The sequence below is a fragment of the Trachemys scripta genome, chromosome 24 (assembly GCF_013100865.1).
Source record: "Trachemys scripta elegans isolate TJP31775 chromosome 24, CAS_Tse_1.0, whole genome shotgun sequence".
NCBI classification, from domain to species: domain Eukaryota; kingdom Metazoa; phylum Chordata; order Testudines; family Emydidae; genus Trachemys; species Trachemys scripta.
Genome location: NC_048321.1, coordinates 5,899,645 through 5,913,652, shown reverse-complemented (window position 1 = coordinate 5,913,652; position 14,008 = coordinate 5,899,645).

The following is a 14,008-nucleotide window of genomic DNA, read 5'->3' as shown; positions in this document are numbered from 1 at the left end:
CCGGGTCCCACCATTGGAAACCCAGGTTTGCAGTGCTCAAACACAGCCTGAGTCCACAAGCCCAGGTCCCACAGACCCGGGTTAAGCATGCAGTGTAGAAGTAACCCAAGAGATCGTGTTTACGGTGCCCTCTGTAGATCACGCTGCTCTGGGATACTGGACAGCACGGCTGGTTTCGTGTAACTGCCCCAAAGCAAACCCCTGGAGTTAATGCCATTCGCCCCAACACAGCATCACTTGTGTTGCTGAAATCAGAGGCTTTTGGGGTACACCGCCAGTCTTGCATCTAGAGGGAGTTTTTGCCACAGCTCGCAGGCGCTAAGCACCCCGCAGGATGGAAGCTGGTGTTCCCGCTGATCCCAGGTTTGATTTTAAAGCTCAAGCGTTGGGTGACTGTCGTTGTTGTTATTGTGATGTGTCTCGCCTTTAATTTCCCCCTTTTTGGTCCGTGTTTTGGTCTGCCCACGAGCATCACTAACTTAAGCAATGAGCTGGATGCATGAGGGTCTCTAGCCTGAGCCCCTTCTTGCCCTGGAATCTGTGAATCTAAGCCACTTTGGGACTAGGGAACAAAGATCTCTGCTTGAAAGGGCTCAAAGAGAGGTGGCCTTTATAAAACTGGACTCTCCTGCTGCTGTCTGGGGTGTAATGGATTCCAAGGCCAGAAGGGGTCAGTGTGACCATTTAGGCCAGTGGTTCCCAAACTTTAACAGGCCGCGAACCCCTTTCACTAAATTGTGAAATCTTGTGAACCCTTTCCTAAAAATGAATATTTTCAGGGATTTAAGTTTAAATTTCCTCAGTGTGATGGATACCCCAACGACCGGGCCCCGGAATCTATGAACCTCTGAAAAATATTTTTAATTGAAACTTTTTTTAACGAACATAGAAAAACCAGAAACCAAAGATGTTTCTGTAAAATGTTTTTTTGGCTTTTATTTAAAAAAAAAATGGTTTCTAATAAAAATAAATTCATTTTTGGTTTTCAAAAATCAGAAAATGTTTCATGAAAACAGTTTTTGAAAATGGACCATTTTTCCGTTTCAGTTTTTTGTAAATTTTTCTTGGGGGGAATTTTGAAAAATGTGAAAAAAATTCAGAAGTTTCTGTGAAAAATGCTTGGTATTTTTCACCCATCTCTAGTTTCTGGTGAGGTTGTGGCTGGTGGTAACAAGGAGGGCCGTGGTTCTGGCTTTAGATGAGATTTGGCAAATTCCTGGGGCTCGGGCTGGGGCTCGGGCTGCCGGCTACCCCGCTGATGGGGAGGGGGCTCAGGCTGCCAGCCCCTACTGCCTGGCCCTGCTCTCCCTGGGGCTCGGGCTGCCAGCCCCACACAGAGCACTTGGGTTCAGGCTGCCGGCCCCAACTGCCCGGCTCCTCTCTCCCTGGGCCTCGGGTTGGGGTTCAGGCTGCCGGCTCCCCGGCTCACGGTGGCAGGGCTCAGGCTGCCAGCCCCAACTGCCCGGATCCACTCTCCCTGGGGCTCGGGGTGTCTGCCCTGCAACCGGGTCCCACCTGCTGTCTCCAATGCCCAGGGTCCTCTGTCCGCCATTAGTGAAACTTTTCTGGCGAACCCCCTGTAACGTTCTGCGAACCCCCAGGGTTTCGCGAATCCCAGTTTGGGAACCACTGATCTAGCCTGACCTCCTGCCTAACACAGGCCCTAAACTAATTCCCAGAGCAGGTCAGCCAATCTTGATTTAAAAAAGATGGAGAATCCCCCACAACCTTTGATTGTGCAGAACAAGAGCGTAGAGAAGGCATCTCTTGTTTTTCAATCCTAGGAACAATCAGGGATGTCAAATCCAGTCTGCCCAGGTTTTGCGAGGAGGTTTCTCCCTTAACCGAAAGACGTGGGATGTTAGCTCTTTAACAAAGATGTCCTGTATCCAAACTGTTAGTTAGTCATTGGAGTTAAATAGGCCTCACCCTAAAAAAAACTGATTACACCCCTCTCACTAGCTCAGTGTTCGCTCTCCTGATGTCCCTGTTTCACTAACTTTCGTGCCCACCCAGGCCCTGTCTGCATTCACATTTTATTTATCCCCTAGCACTGTGGCAGCTTCCCCAGCCGCATAGAGCGGGAAGCACTGGTACAGCTGAACAGCTGGCATTTCCACCACCAGCCAGCTCGGCCTGCGCTCAGAGCTAACAGCGGGAATAAGGAGGAACCTCTCGGATTCTCTCTGTCTGATACACCCTCCCCAGGTGTCTCATTGCTCCACAGGAGATTTAAGTGATGGGCTGGCTGAGCAATCGTTCTCCAACTGCATTAGACAGCCTCTAGCAGTGCCATGCAGAGGGGTGCTTGGTATCTGGTGCCCTTGTACTTGCCGCTAGCCCCAGCGTGGGGGCTACATCAAACCAGTGACAGCGATGTTTTGTCTGCATCATGAATAAAGTCCTCCATACTGTCCTGCATGGAGGTGATGGAGGGGGGACTGGAAACTGTTCTTCCAGCCTTCGCCCAGGCAGGAGAGCGGAGTAGCGGTGAGTAGGCTGCCCCTGTGGATCTGAGAACCAGGTTTTGGTCTAAAAAAGCATGAAAAGTGATTCCTTGAATTCAGGTTCCACCATTGCGTTACACAAACAAACGCTTACGGACAGCAGGGAGCCCGGAATCGGTTCCCAGGGGATCCAGCAGGCGGAGAGACTTTCTTCCTCTGGTACGGAGCTTTCCCCTCCTTCTCACCACTCATCTCTGGGTTTCCTAGAGAGCCTCAGGCTATTAGATTGGGGCAGAGGCTTCCTTACTAACCTCCTCTGGACACTAGCAAGATAAAGAAGCCAGGTAGTTATCACAGTGAGTAACGAGCCCAACCTGCAGAGTCTGGCTACACGTGAAAGGCCTGGTCTACACTACGAGTTGAGGTCAAATTTAGCAGCGTTAAATCGAATTAACCCTGCACCCGTCCACACAATGAAGGATTAAAGTAGGGTGTGACTTTAAAATGGATTAACTATTCCTGATTAATGCTCTGTGTGGACACTCTTATTTCAGAATAACTCCCCATGTAGACAAGTCAGTGCTGCATGTTGCTTCCATTCTTCCTTCCTGCCAGCAAATGGTAAAAGCCACAGCTGCAGTATGATTTATTAGGTGTATTATGGGAGCACGTAGGCTCCCCAGTCACGGACCAGGACCCCACGGCGCTAGGCGCTGTACAAATACAGAAGAAAAGGACAGCCCCAAAGAGTTTACAATCTTTTGCCCTTTAAGGATTTATAAGCTGCTTTCGCTGAGATGGATTTAGAGGTGAACTGGAAAACTTGCCCCACATACAGCAGCTCCTGGCTCAGAATATTTGTTTTTAAAAACAATTGCAAATAAAACCATTTTAAAACAATAAATCTTAGAAGCTCATTGTCTGTGGGGCCCAGGTGGATCAGAGGATTGGGAATCCTTACAGCAGTGCCAGGTCCAGCCTGCATGGTGTATTTATGTGGCCCACATGGCCTCAATCTGCAGCATCTCAGCTTTGATTTTAAGGAGAAAAGGTGAGTTTGCACCCCTCACGGGGTGTCTCAATAACCATCCAGACTTGAAGCAAGTGTAGCTGATTCCCCCCAGTGCAGCGGTGTATTATTGCCTAGGCCAACAAGGCCTAGGCCTAGGGCGGCAAATTTGCCGGGGGTGGCAAATTTGCTCTTGCCCCCTCCCAACTCCACCCCTTCCCCAAATCCCCGGCCCGCCTCCTCCCCAGGCGCGCCGCGCTTCCCTCCTTCCACCTCCCTCCCAGGCTTGCCGTGCTGGGAGGGAGGGAGAAGCGAGTTGCAGCGCGCTCGGAGGAGGCGGAGCAGAGGGGAGCTTGGGCGCGGGGAGTAACGGGGCCGGGAACTGCTCCCTGGCCTGCCCCAGTTCACCTCTGCTCCACCATCACCGCCATCCCCCGAGCGCGCCGCAACTCCCCTTCTCTCCCCTCCCTCCCAGGCTTGCCGCGCGAAAGGGCTGGGAGGGAGGGAGGAGAAGCGAGTAGCGGCGCATTGGGGGATAGTGGAGGTGAGCTGGGGCCGGCGGGCATGGGGAGTAACTCTTGGGAGGGGGGGCAGGGAACCACTCCCTGCCCCAGCTCACCCCTGCTCCCCTGCTGCCATCCCCCGAGCGTGCCACAACTCCCCTTCTCCCCCCTCCCTCCCCGGCTTGCCGCAGGGGAGCAGAGGTGAGCTGGCGAGGGGGGAGGGCGCAGCAATTTTTTGACGGCCTAGGGGCAGCAAATTTGTTAATCCGCCCCTGCCCCAGTGTCTGCCTGAAGCTGCAGCCAGACTGAGCTGGGAGAGGTGTGAACTTCCCCACCTGCCGTGAATCCCCCTGGGGTTGCTGATGCTAATGCTACCCCTTTAAATGTCAGCATTAACTATTTCATTGCCTTTTGTTTTGTCGCAGTGATACGAGGAAGGGACTGGGTGTGAATCCCACAGGTAGGGGACTGGGAAATGGATGTAGGGAAGGGAAGATGTTGGTGGGACTTCAAGAAGAACATGTTTTCCGACTGATGCCGACTTCATTATAAGAGCTCAAAGTTCTGGTCCTTGGTGACAGTCAGTTTCCAACCTCGAACCTAGGGCCGAGAGATCCGCTGTGGGTTGAGGAGAGGGTGTGGTCCTAAATGTATACCTCCCTGGCCCCCGGCCTTTAATTAACAGTGCGATTCCTCTGTGCAGAATGAGCTTTGCAAGGGAGCTGAAGCACAGGGCTCAATACTGCCAGACCCCAGCAGAGGGCCCCTGCGTCTGCCAGGCTGTGGCACAGGGGACCCAGGGTGGGAACAGGAGCCGCGCCCCTGCCCCCCACCCCACACACCCCGGCCCCTTAAGGGCTGGTGAGGCCAAAGCGTTACCTTAGCTGCTCTGGGGTGGTGGGAGGACGGGGAGCAAACGGACTCTTCCTCCCTGGTGAACACCATAAGCCGTGTGAGCACCTGGTGTCTGGCTGTGTGACAATGGGGGAGGGGTTAATTCAGGGGGCTGATAGCCCAGGTTAGAGCCAGGTGTGGTGTGGGTGAGGCTGTGCAAGCACCCCCCATATCCCCCCACACACTTCCCCCCGCTCTCCCAAACCCTCCTGCACAGCTCGGCTAATGCAGCTCGGTCCTGACCTCCAACTCCCCTGCACTTCCAACCCAGTTCTCCCCACACAGCTTTGCTAGTGCCCCTCATCCAACCCACAGCCCCCTGTTACCCAAGCTTTGGGGATACAGACACACACACTCTCACTCACACTCTCTCTCTCTCCCCTCAATCCTGCCCCACAGCCCTTGCCCACCATTCCAGCCCTTGATTCACTCCCCCGCTGAATCCCAAACTCACCGCCCTGCTATTCCAATCCTGTGCTACACACACACAGCCCTACCGATGCCTCTCAAGCCTGCCCCACAGCTCCCCTCCCCGCATGGTATGAGTGGGTCTAGTGTTAGAGCTGATGTCTGGGAGTCAGGATTTTGGGGTCCCAGGTCTAACACTGACCTGCTGTGCGACCTTGGCTCCAGTCCCTCAGCCTCCTTGTGTCTTAGTTTCCTCAAAGGGGATGATCTTTCCCTGGACTTTGCAAACACTAATTACTCACCAGGAGGGTCAGGAGCCTCATCGCTGAGCTGGGCAAAGGGAGGCCCGGAGCTGTATTGGCCAAAGCCAGCCCACGCCCAGGTGGGCCGAGTGACTTGGGGAACCTGCCTGACTTTGCTGTGTCCACACACGCAGCTCAATCTCCTGCTCTTCTGGTTCTTCCAGTTGGGGGCTGGGTTGTGCCAAAGGCATTTGCTCGACTCTGGTGCAGGGAGAGCTCTTGGGTTTAGGAGGGGAATGTTGGTCATTGACCAGAGAAGCCCCCGAACCAGCTCTGGGGTGGATCCATCACCGCGGCCAGGCCCCATGCTCTCCCTGGTGTTAGAACAGCAGATCTGAGCGGGCGACTGGGTACAATACAGCGAGCTCCTCTGACTCTCCTGCGAGGAACGAGGTGCTGGCGATAGTGCATACATGCATGTACATGCACATGTGCACATGCTCACACGCACATGCTCACATGCATATACACGCACATGTGCACACATGCATATACATGCACACATATACATGCACACATGCTCACACACACACATGCACACAAGCATATGTGTGCACACGTGCACATGCACACGCATATACATACACATATGTGCATGCACACACAAGCACACGTGCACATGCACATGCTTCCTTATCAGGTTCTCACCCTTCACTCACAGACTCTCTCTAGCTCACACTTTTGCGCTCACTCATATTCACCCGCAGAGACGCGTCACACCCACCCAGTCCCACAGCAACATAAAAGGTTTTGAATGAACAATTCTGAGCAGTTGTGGAGAGGCAACGGGCTCTGCCGGAGGATGCGTTGCTTCCAGGCCCCAGACTGCTCACGAGTGGGACGTCAGGGAAGCGCCAAATGACATTGGGGCTCTATTGCGCCGGGTGCTGCACAGCCACAGAGTGAGAGACGGTCCTGGCCTTGGCAAGCTCACAGTCTGTATAGACACAGGATGGGTGGGGAAATTGAGGCACAGAGTGGGGAAAGGACTTGCCCCAGATCACCCAGCAGGTCCATAGCAGAGCCAGGAAGAGAACCCAGGTGTCCTGAGTCGTCCAAGGCCCATTCCTTTCTATGTAGGGTCTTACCCTGCCCTCATCACCGTCCTGTCTGGGTACCGTCCAATCGTGTATTAAGCCAGGTGACCAAGAGCGGTCAGGTGTGATCCATTCTTTTTGCTCATCCTCTCATAAGAACATGCAAACGGCCCTATTGGGTCAGACCAAAGGTCCATCTAGCCCAGTATCCTGTCTTCCGACAGTGGCCAATGCCAGGTGCCCCAGAGGGAATGAACAGAACAGGTAATCATCGAGTGATCCATCCCCTGTCGCCCATTCCCAGCTTCTGGCAAACAGAGGCTAGGGACACTATCCCTGCCCATCCAGGCTATGAACTTATCTAGTTCTTTTTTGAATCCTCTCCCAACTCCCCTGTCCTCGCTGCATGGCCCATCAGCTGATTGATCCCGCTGGGTCTCCAAGATCCACCCTACCCATTCCCCCTTGCTCCCTTTAACCTGGGCCATCCCCAAATAACCACTCCCTCACTGGTTTTCTCCCCTCTCCATCCTGATCCCTTTCTGCAGTCAGGGCTGCCCAGGAGTGTGTGTGTGGGGGCAACATGGGCACTTTGCCCCAGCCCCCCGTTTGAGAGGGACCGAAACCTGCGGAAATTGAGTGAGTGACACACTGTGAGCTGGTGCATGGTGTCACAGCACCACTCAGGTTTGGCCCGGCCGCCCCTCTCCAGGGAGCTGGGCCCAGCCCTGTGTGACCGGAGTTCTTGCTGCAGGGTGCGTGTGGGGCGAGTGACGCAGTTTCAGGTTTTGCCCTGGGCTCCTAAAAACCTCTGTGCCCTGCCTGCAGCTTAGCCCTGCAGTGCCCGAGGGCAGAGATCCAGGCAAAGAGACACTTCCCCAAAGCAGCTGCGTGGGTGTGTGGGGAAGGCTGATTTGCGTCCCTGGTGTTATTTACAGGCCGATCGGTGCGTAAAGGGGATGGGGGGGGAGGGGCGCTGTAGGGCATGGGAGGTTAGTAATTGTAGGTGCTTTACTCTCCTGCCCCGCCCCCGGGGGCGATCCACCGCGGGAGGTGAATCAGTGTTTCCCCAGTGAGTCAGGTAGATTAGCGAAGTCCTGGGAGCGACCCACCTTATCTGATGGAACTTTCCAGGCAGGGCGGCCCCCCCCCCACTGGAAACCCCTCCTGAGGGCAGCCCAAGAGGACACGCTCCGGCTCCGAGGCGATCAGCTGTTGCTGCATCAGGCCAGGGATGTGGAGGGAGCCTGAGGGGCTGGGGTGAGATGCTGCCCCTGGGCTCCCAATTCTGCTGTGAATGGCTAAACACAGCGCCTGCCGGCATACATCAACCGCTGCTCCTGGACAGTCCAGGTAGAACCACCTGTCGTGCTTCTGGATGGTCCGGTACGTCCAGGTAGAACCCGCCTGTCGTGTTGCTGCATGGTCCGGTACATCCAGGTAGAACTCACTTGCTGAACTGCTCGACAATCCAGGTATGTCCAGGTGGAACCCACCTGCTATGCTGCTCAGTGTTCTAGGTACATCCAGGTAGAACCCACCTGTCATGCCGATGGATGGTCTAGGAAGGTACTTCAAGTACAAGCCACTTGCTGTGCTGCTGTATGTTCTAGGTATGCCTGCCAGGGACCTGCTGTACTGTTTAGAAGTGCCAAGCACGTCATGGCTAGGAACCCTGAGTCTCATTCACAGCTCTGGGAGAGAGTGGGACCTAGTGGTTAGAACAGGGGCTTGGGACCAAGGACACCTCAGTTCTGGTCTTGGCTTTGTCATTGACCTGCTGTGTCGTTAGGCAAGTCACTTTCCACATCTATGGCCCAGCCTACCCTTTGTCTCTTCACACGGTGACCACCGCAGGGCTGGGGCTGTCTCTCACTCTGTGTCTGTTCAGCACCTGGCACCGGTGCTTAATTTGTAATGAAAGAGCTGCCGGGGCTCAAGCAATTAGATGCCAGGCCCCAAGCAATTTTGTTACTTTCATAACTGATGTTGCAAGCCCAGAGGTGCCAGGGCTCTGAACTGCGGGGCCCAGAGGTGCCGGGCTCTGAACTGCGGGGCCCAGAGGTGCCGGGGCTCTGAACGGCCAAGGCCGGAGGTGCCGGGGCTCTGAACGGCCAAGCCCGGAGGTGCCGGGGCTCTGAACGGCCAGGCCCGGAGGTGCCGGGGCTCTGAACGGCCAAGCCCGGAGGTGCCGGGGCTCTGAACGGCCAGGCCCGGAGGTGCCGGGGCTCTGAACGGCCAAGCCCGGAGGTGCCGGGGCTCTGAACGGCCAGGCCCGGAGGTGCCGGGGCTCTGAACGGCCAAGCCCAGAGGTGCCGGGGCTCAGCCCTGGCAAGCTCTGGCACAAATTAAGCACTCCCTGCCATCATGGTCCCTGATCTCAGTTGGGTGCTACCGTAATACACTTAATAACATTGCAAATGATTATTAACGACAGCACTGGGCCGGTCTGAGCACAGCTCGCTACTGTGAAGTGCAATCTGCAGGGAGTCACAGACAAGGAGACAGAGAGCAGGTTAGGAGCAGATCCCTCAGGTAGTTGCTCCAAAGGGATCCAGCCCTTCTCCTTGGGGGGTGCTCCGCTTCCGTGGGAAACCCTGGGACATTCCAGTGTATCACCTAGTGCAGGTCTCCTGGGTGGCGTGGAGTTCCCCTCTGCTCTCAGATCCCTGCCCGAGAACCAGCAGAACGAGTTTTGAATGTAGGTCAGCCTGACCTTTCGAGTGGGAGGATGGGCTTGTGGCTTAAAGCACAGGCTAGGACAGGGTGCCAGGACTCCTGGGTTCCGTCTCAACTCTGGGAAGGGAGTGGGGTCTAGTGGTTACAGCAGCAGCTGGAAGTCAGGACATCTGGGTTCTGGGAAAGGAGTGGGGATCTAGTGGTTAGAATATGGGAGCTGGGAGGTCAGGACTGGTGGGTTCTGTTCCCTGCTCTGGGAGGAAAGAAGAGTCTAGTGGTTAGAGCTGGGGCCTGGGCAGCTGGATGCCTGGGTTCTGCCCCCACCTCTAGAAGGGAGCGTGGCATAATGGCCAGAGCAAGGGGTGAGGCACCAGGATTCATGGGTTCTAATTTCAGCTCTGCCACTGATGTGCAGTATGACCCTGGGCAAGTCACTTCCCATGTTAAGCAGGGATCCTGCTACCCGCCTCACACAGGCTTTTTCCACAAGCCGCAGCCTTTACCAATGCTGTGTGACGAGCCGGCAGCCTCGGACCAAAATTAGAACGTCTCCCAAGTGACTCTGAATAGAATCACTGCAGCCATTCATAAACATTAGCTAATGAGTCCCCGAGGCTCGGTGCGTACTCCAAGGGCAATGCCAGCTGCTGGCATTCGGCTGGGGGTAGGTGACTCGGGAGGGGAACTAAGGTGGTGTGGCCATTACTGGGAAGCATGGCGATGGCTGGCAGCTGCCTCTGCTAATTCGTGCAGCTGCAGCTGCCCATGCCATGGGGTCAGGCCCTGTTCATCCATTGAACTTAGCATGGGAAATTCGCTCTGGAAGCCAGAAATAACTGGGCTGGTTTTAACTGGTTTTAACCCCCGAACTGCCGAGCAGGCTTAGGCCAGGCATGATTGGGTTTTTACGCACTCACGTCGGCTGAGCAAGGGGCCCAGTGGGGAGGTCCCATTCGCTGGAATCTCAGATCTCCTTTCCAAGCTCCCACCATCAAGATCAGATTTCCCAGAGCTCAGCTCCCATTTAGACGCCCAGGGAAGGACCAGGTTTTCAAAGGGGTTTAGCAGGCAGCAGCGCCCAGCATGGCTGGATGGGCCCGACGTTCTGAGCTCATTTCAGAGTCTGGCCCATGGCTGGCTGATTGCTGGGCTGGGTGGTGCCACTGCACAGCACCAGTGCAGGGAATGGGAGCGCCAGTTTCCCCCCCTTCTCAGCTCATCCAGGAGTAACTCCTCGGGCGGAGAGGGAAGTTTGGCCTCCCATGCAAGCCTTGGGACTCCCTGCAGAGCCCCCCGACAACAGGAACCGCTCTTCACCATGAACTGGGCTGAGACCCACGGAACCCATCTCGCCCACAGGCCAAACGGACACAGATTCGAGTCCTGCCCGGGTTGGTAGCAATCAGCATCTACACCATCCAGATCACCAGCACTAAGGGCTCTAACTGCTCCTCCACTCACTGGCTGCTTCAGCAAAGGGGCCGAGGACAGACTGAGCTCCTGTCTCCCCACTAGAGGAGATCCAGGATGGGAATCTTCTCCCACAGAAAGAAACAGACCCACACATTTGTGCACTCCGTGGCAGGGGAGACACGGTTCAGTCTGGCCTAGCAGCTACAATACTGGACTGGGACTCAGGAGTCCTGGGGTCTAATGACTTTGGGCAAGTCGCCCCTCTGTGCCTCAGTTTCCCCATAGGTAACAAAGGGATGGAGATCATGACCGTGACCTCCTTTAAAGCACTGTGAGATCTACTGATGTCAAGTACTTAGATGGAAGCTAAGTATTATTAGGAAACTTTATTGCTATTATCAGGCTCTTGAGGAGTGTGATTGCATTATTCATGCCTCAGAGGGTTCACAGACATCCGAGAGTGAGTTAGACTTGTGACCCAATCCTGCTGGATGTCCTTGCACCTTTTATAAGGGCAGAAAGTGTGTGGTTTGTGCTCTTGGCCAGTTTCCCTTCCCTCCTTCCCAAGCCAAGTAGTCATGCTGTCACTCACCCCAGAGTGGACTACATTTCCATGGCTATGGGATTTTTCAGAGGTTGCCATCCTAACAACACACACACAAGGGTCAGCTTCACACAGTGAGAGATGTTACAAAGCAACTGTGGTTTGGTGCGTTCCTAGGCTACAAGGTAGGAGACTAAATCACCATGGCCCCATGTCACCTAAACACATATTTAGATCTATTCCTATTCAGCAAAGCATTTAAACGTGTGCTTAAGTCCCATTGGGACTAGACTCGACCCATGAAGTTAAGTCTTTGCAGAATCAAGGCCTTAGCAATGTGTTCTTCAGCAGCCAGCATTTAACAACAAATATATTGAAATACCATATAATAAAGCAATCCAAAGACCTCAGAGACCCACCACTAGCCAAGCATCTTTATATTTAGCTATACATCTTCCTATTCAAAAATAAATCCTGACTTTGAGAAGGAGCAGTAGAACAGTCCATCTCATCTATGTCTCAGTCTCTACTTACTTTCAATGTGCCTATCAACCTGGTATATGAACTCAGTATTACTACAGATCTGCTGTCACATCCAGCCTTACATAGGAACAAGAGGGGGACTATATAGTCTCATTTGCCTCTACTGTCTTGTATTTTAGATTGTAAACTCTTTGGGGAATGGGCTGTCATTTAATATTAATACAACCCCTATGCACAGTGGGGTCCAACCTTGTTGATCTTTAGGCACCACCGCTCAGTACATGTGAAATCGTAATATTCTGCCACTTGCACATTTCCAATTCACTTTGCAAAACTCTGACAAGCACGAGATCCCAATGAAAACTGCAGCAACAAACATTGCATGGGGAGGTAACCCAGCCTTCAACATTGTGGGAGCAAATTCCTGTTAATCTGAAATTTTCAAAAGCACCTAAGTGACTTAGTGCCACTTAATGCATACTGCTCTAGGTGTCATTTTCAAGAGACGGACTCCTGAGGCGCAGATCCTCAAGGGCATTAAGGCACCTAAATCCTCTGGGCCTCAGGCAGCTCAGTGTCATTGAAAGTCAATGGCACAGAGGCACCTAAATCACCTTTGAAAATGTCACCCCGAGCTGAGAAAGAACTAGGGACGCGGGAATGCCAATTTAGCAGCGATCCAAAATTGCAAAACGGCTGAAAGTAAAATACTGTGATCCAAAATACAAATGAAAATGCACACCAGAGACTGCAATATTCCTACCAACCTCCACCATTCAAATAATTAATAACTCCAAAGTTGATGAATAATAATAAAAGAATGAAACTACAAATAATAACGACCAGCCAAACATTGCTGCAACCGCAAGGCAATCCAGCAACTTAGGCTCTGATCCTACAAACCTTTACACACATGCTTTAACTCCACTCCTATCTGCATCTTCACTGAGTTCAATAGGGCTGTTCATCCAGTGATTAATTTGTGCCAGTGCCTGCCAGCGCTAAGCCCCGGCACCTCTAGGTAGGGTGACCAGATGTCCTGATTTTATAGGGACAGTCCCGATTTTGGGGTCTTTTTCTTATATAGGCTCCTATGACCCCCCACCCCGTCCCGATTTTTCACATTTGCTGTCTGGTCACCCTACCTCTAGGCTTAGCAGTTCATAGCGCCGGCACCTCTGCTTGCTGCATCAGTTATGAATGTAAAAAAATTCCTTGAGCCCCAATACCTTTTTCATTACAAATTAAGCATTATACTCATCATAGTAAAGTTAAGCATGGGTGTATTTGCAGGATCTGGGCTCTATTATTGTGCTTAACTTTACACACTGTGAGTTGTCCTATTGAGTATTACAGCACCAGGTAGTGTGGCGTAGTGGCTAGAGCGCTGAACTGTGGGTGGGAAATTTGGATTTTATTCTGGGTTGTGCCAGGTGGCCAGTCACTTACCCTCATTTCCCCCCTCTGCAAAGTGAGGGAAATGATACAGCACCTTTGGGTCTACTGATGAATAGGACTAGATAACAACTAAAGTAGTATTACCCACAATGCCTATAGCGAAGCACTGTGCAAGTCTTTGCAGGATCCAGGCTTTAGCTACTAAAAATACTTCCCCAAAAAGTGCGAAATGTACCGTGAATGAAAAACAAACCAGAATTCTGCCCCCTCGAAAAAAAATGACAAACACTAAAAACTGTCGAGTTTCTAATCCCACCGCCACCCTCACTTACAAAACAGGAGCAAACAACAACAAGAACAACAAATACAAGGGGGGGGAAACCTGTCCCATGGACGGTGACCAAACTCCCCTGAAAAACTGTGGGTAACCCCCGCCCCCCCAACTCATAGTGCAAAGTTTATGGCTACTGAAGAAACGCAAGTTTTTTTAAAGACGTGCAATAGTGAAACGTGCACAATTGTCTGTCTTGGGCCACAACTCCCCTCTGGGTCCCTCCAGAGCCCAGGGACGCATCTAGGCTGCGTTTATGTCACGTGCAGTTTGTCTCCCTTGTGCAACGCCCCCAGTCCTACTGGCCCAGCTGCAGCCTGCCTGAGCCACGGCCTCGCCTGGGCCCCTTTCTGATCAGGCAGTGAAGTAGCCACCCCTGCAGAGCGCATAGGTTTCTATGGGTGGCCGGGGTCCTTGCGTCCTAGCACCCACGCCTGCGAGGAGGAGGGTCGGGGGTCCCCCGTGAGCGCGCGGGAAGGGGGCTCTGGGGCGTGGTAATTTTGGGGGCGCCTCTGTCCGTCCCTGTGGTGGGGGTGTGTGTGAAGGCCCCTCAGGCGGCG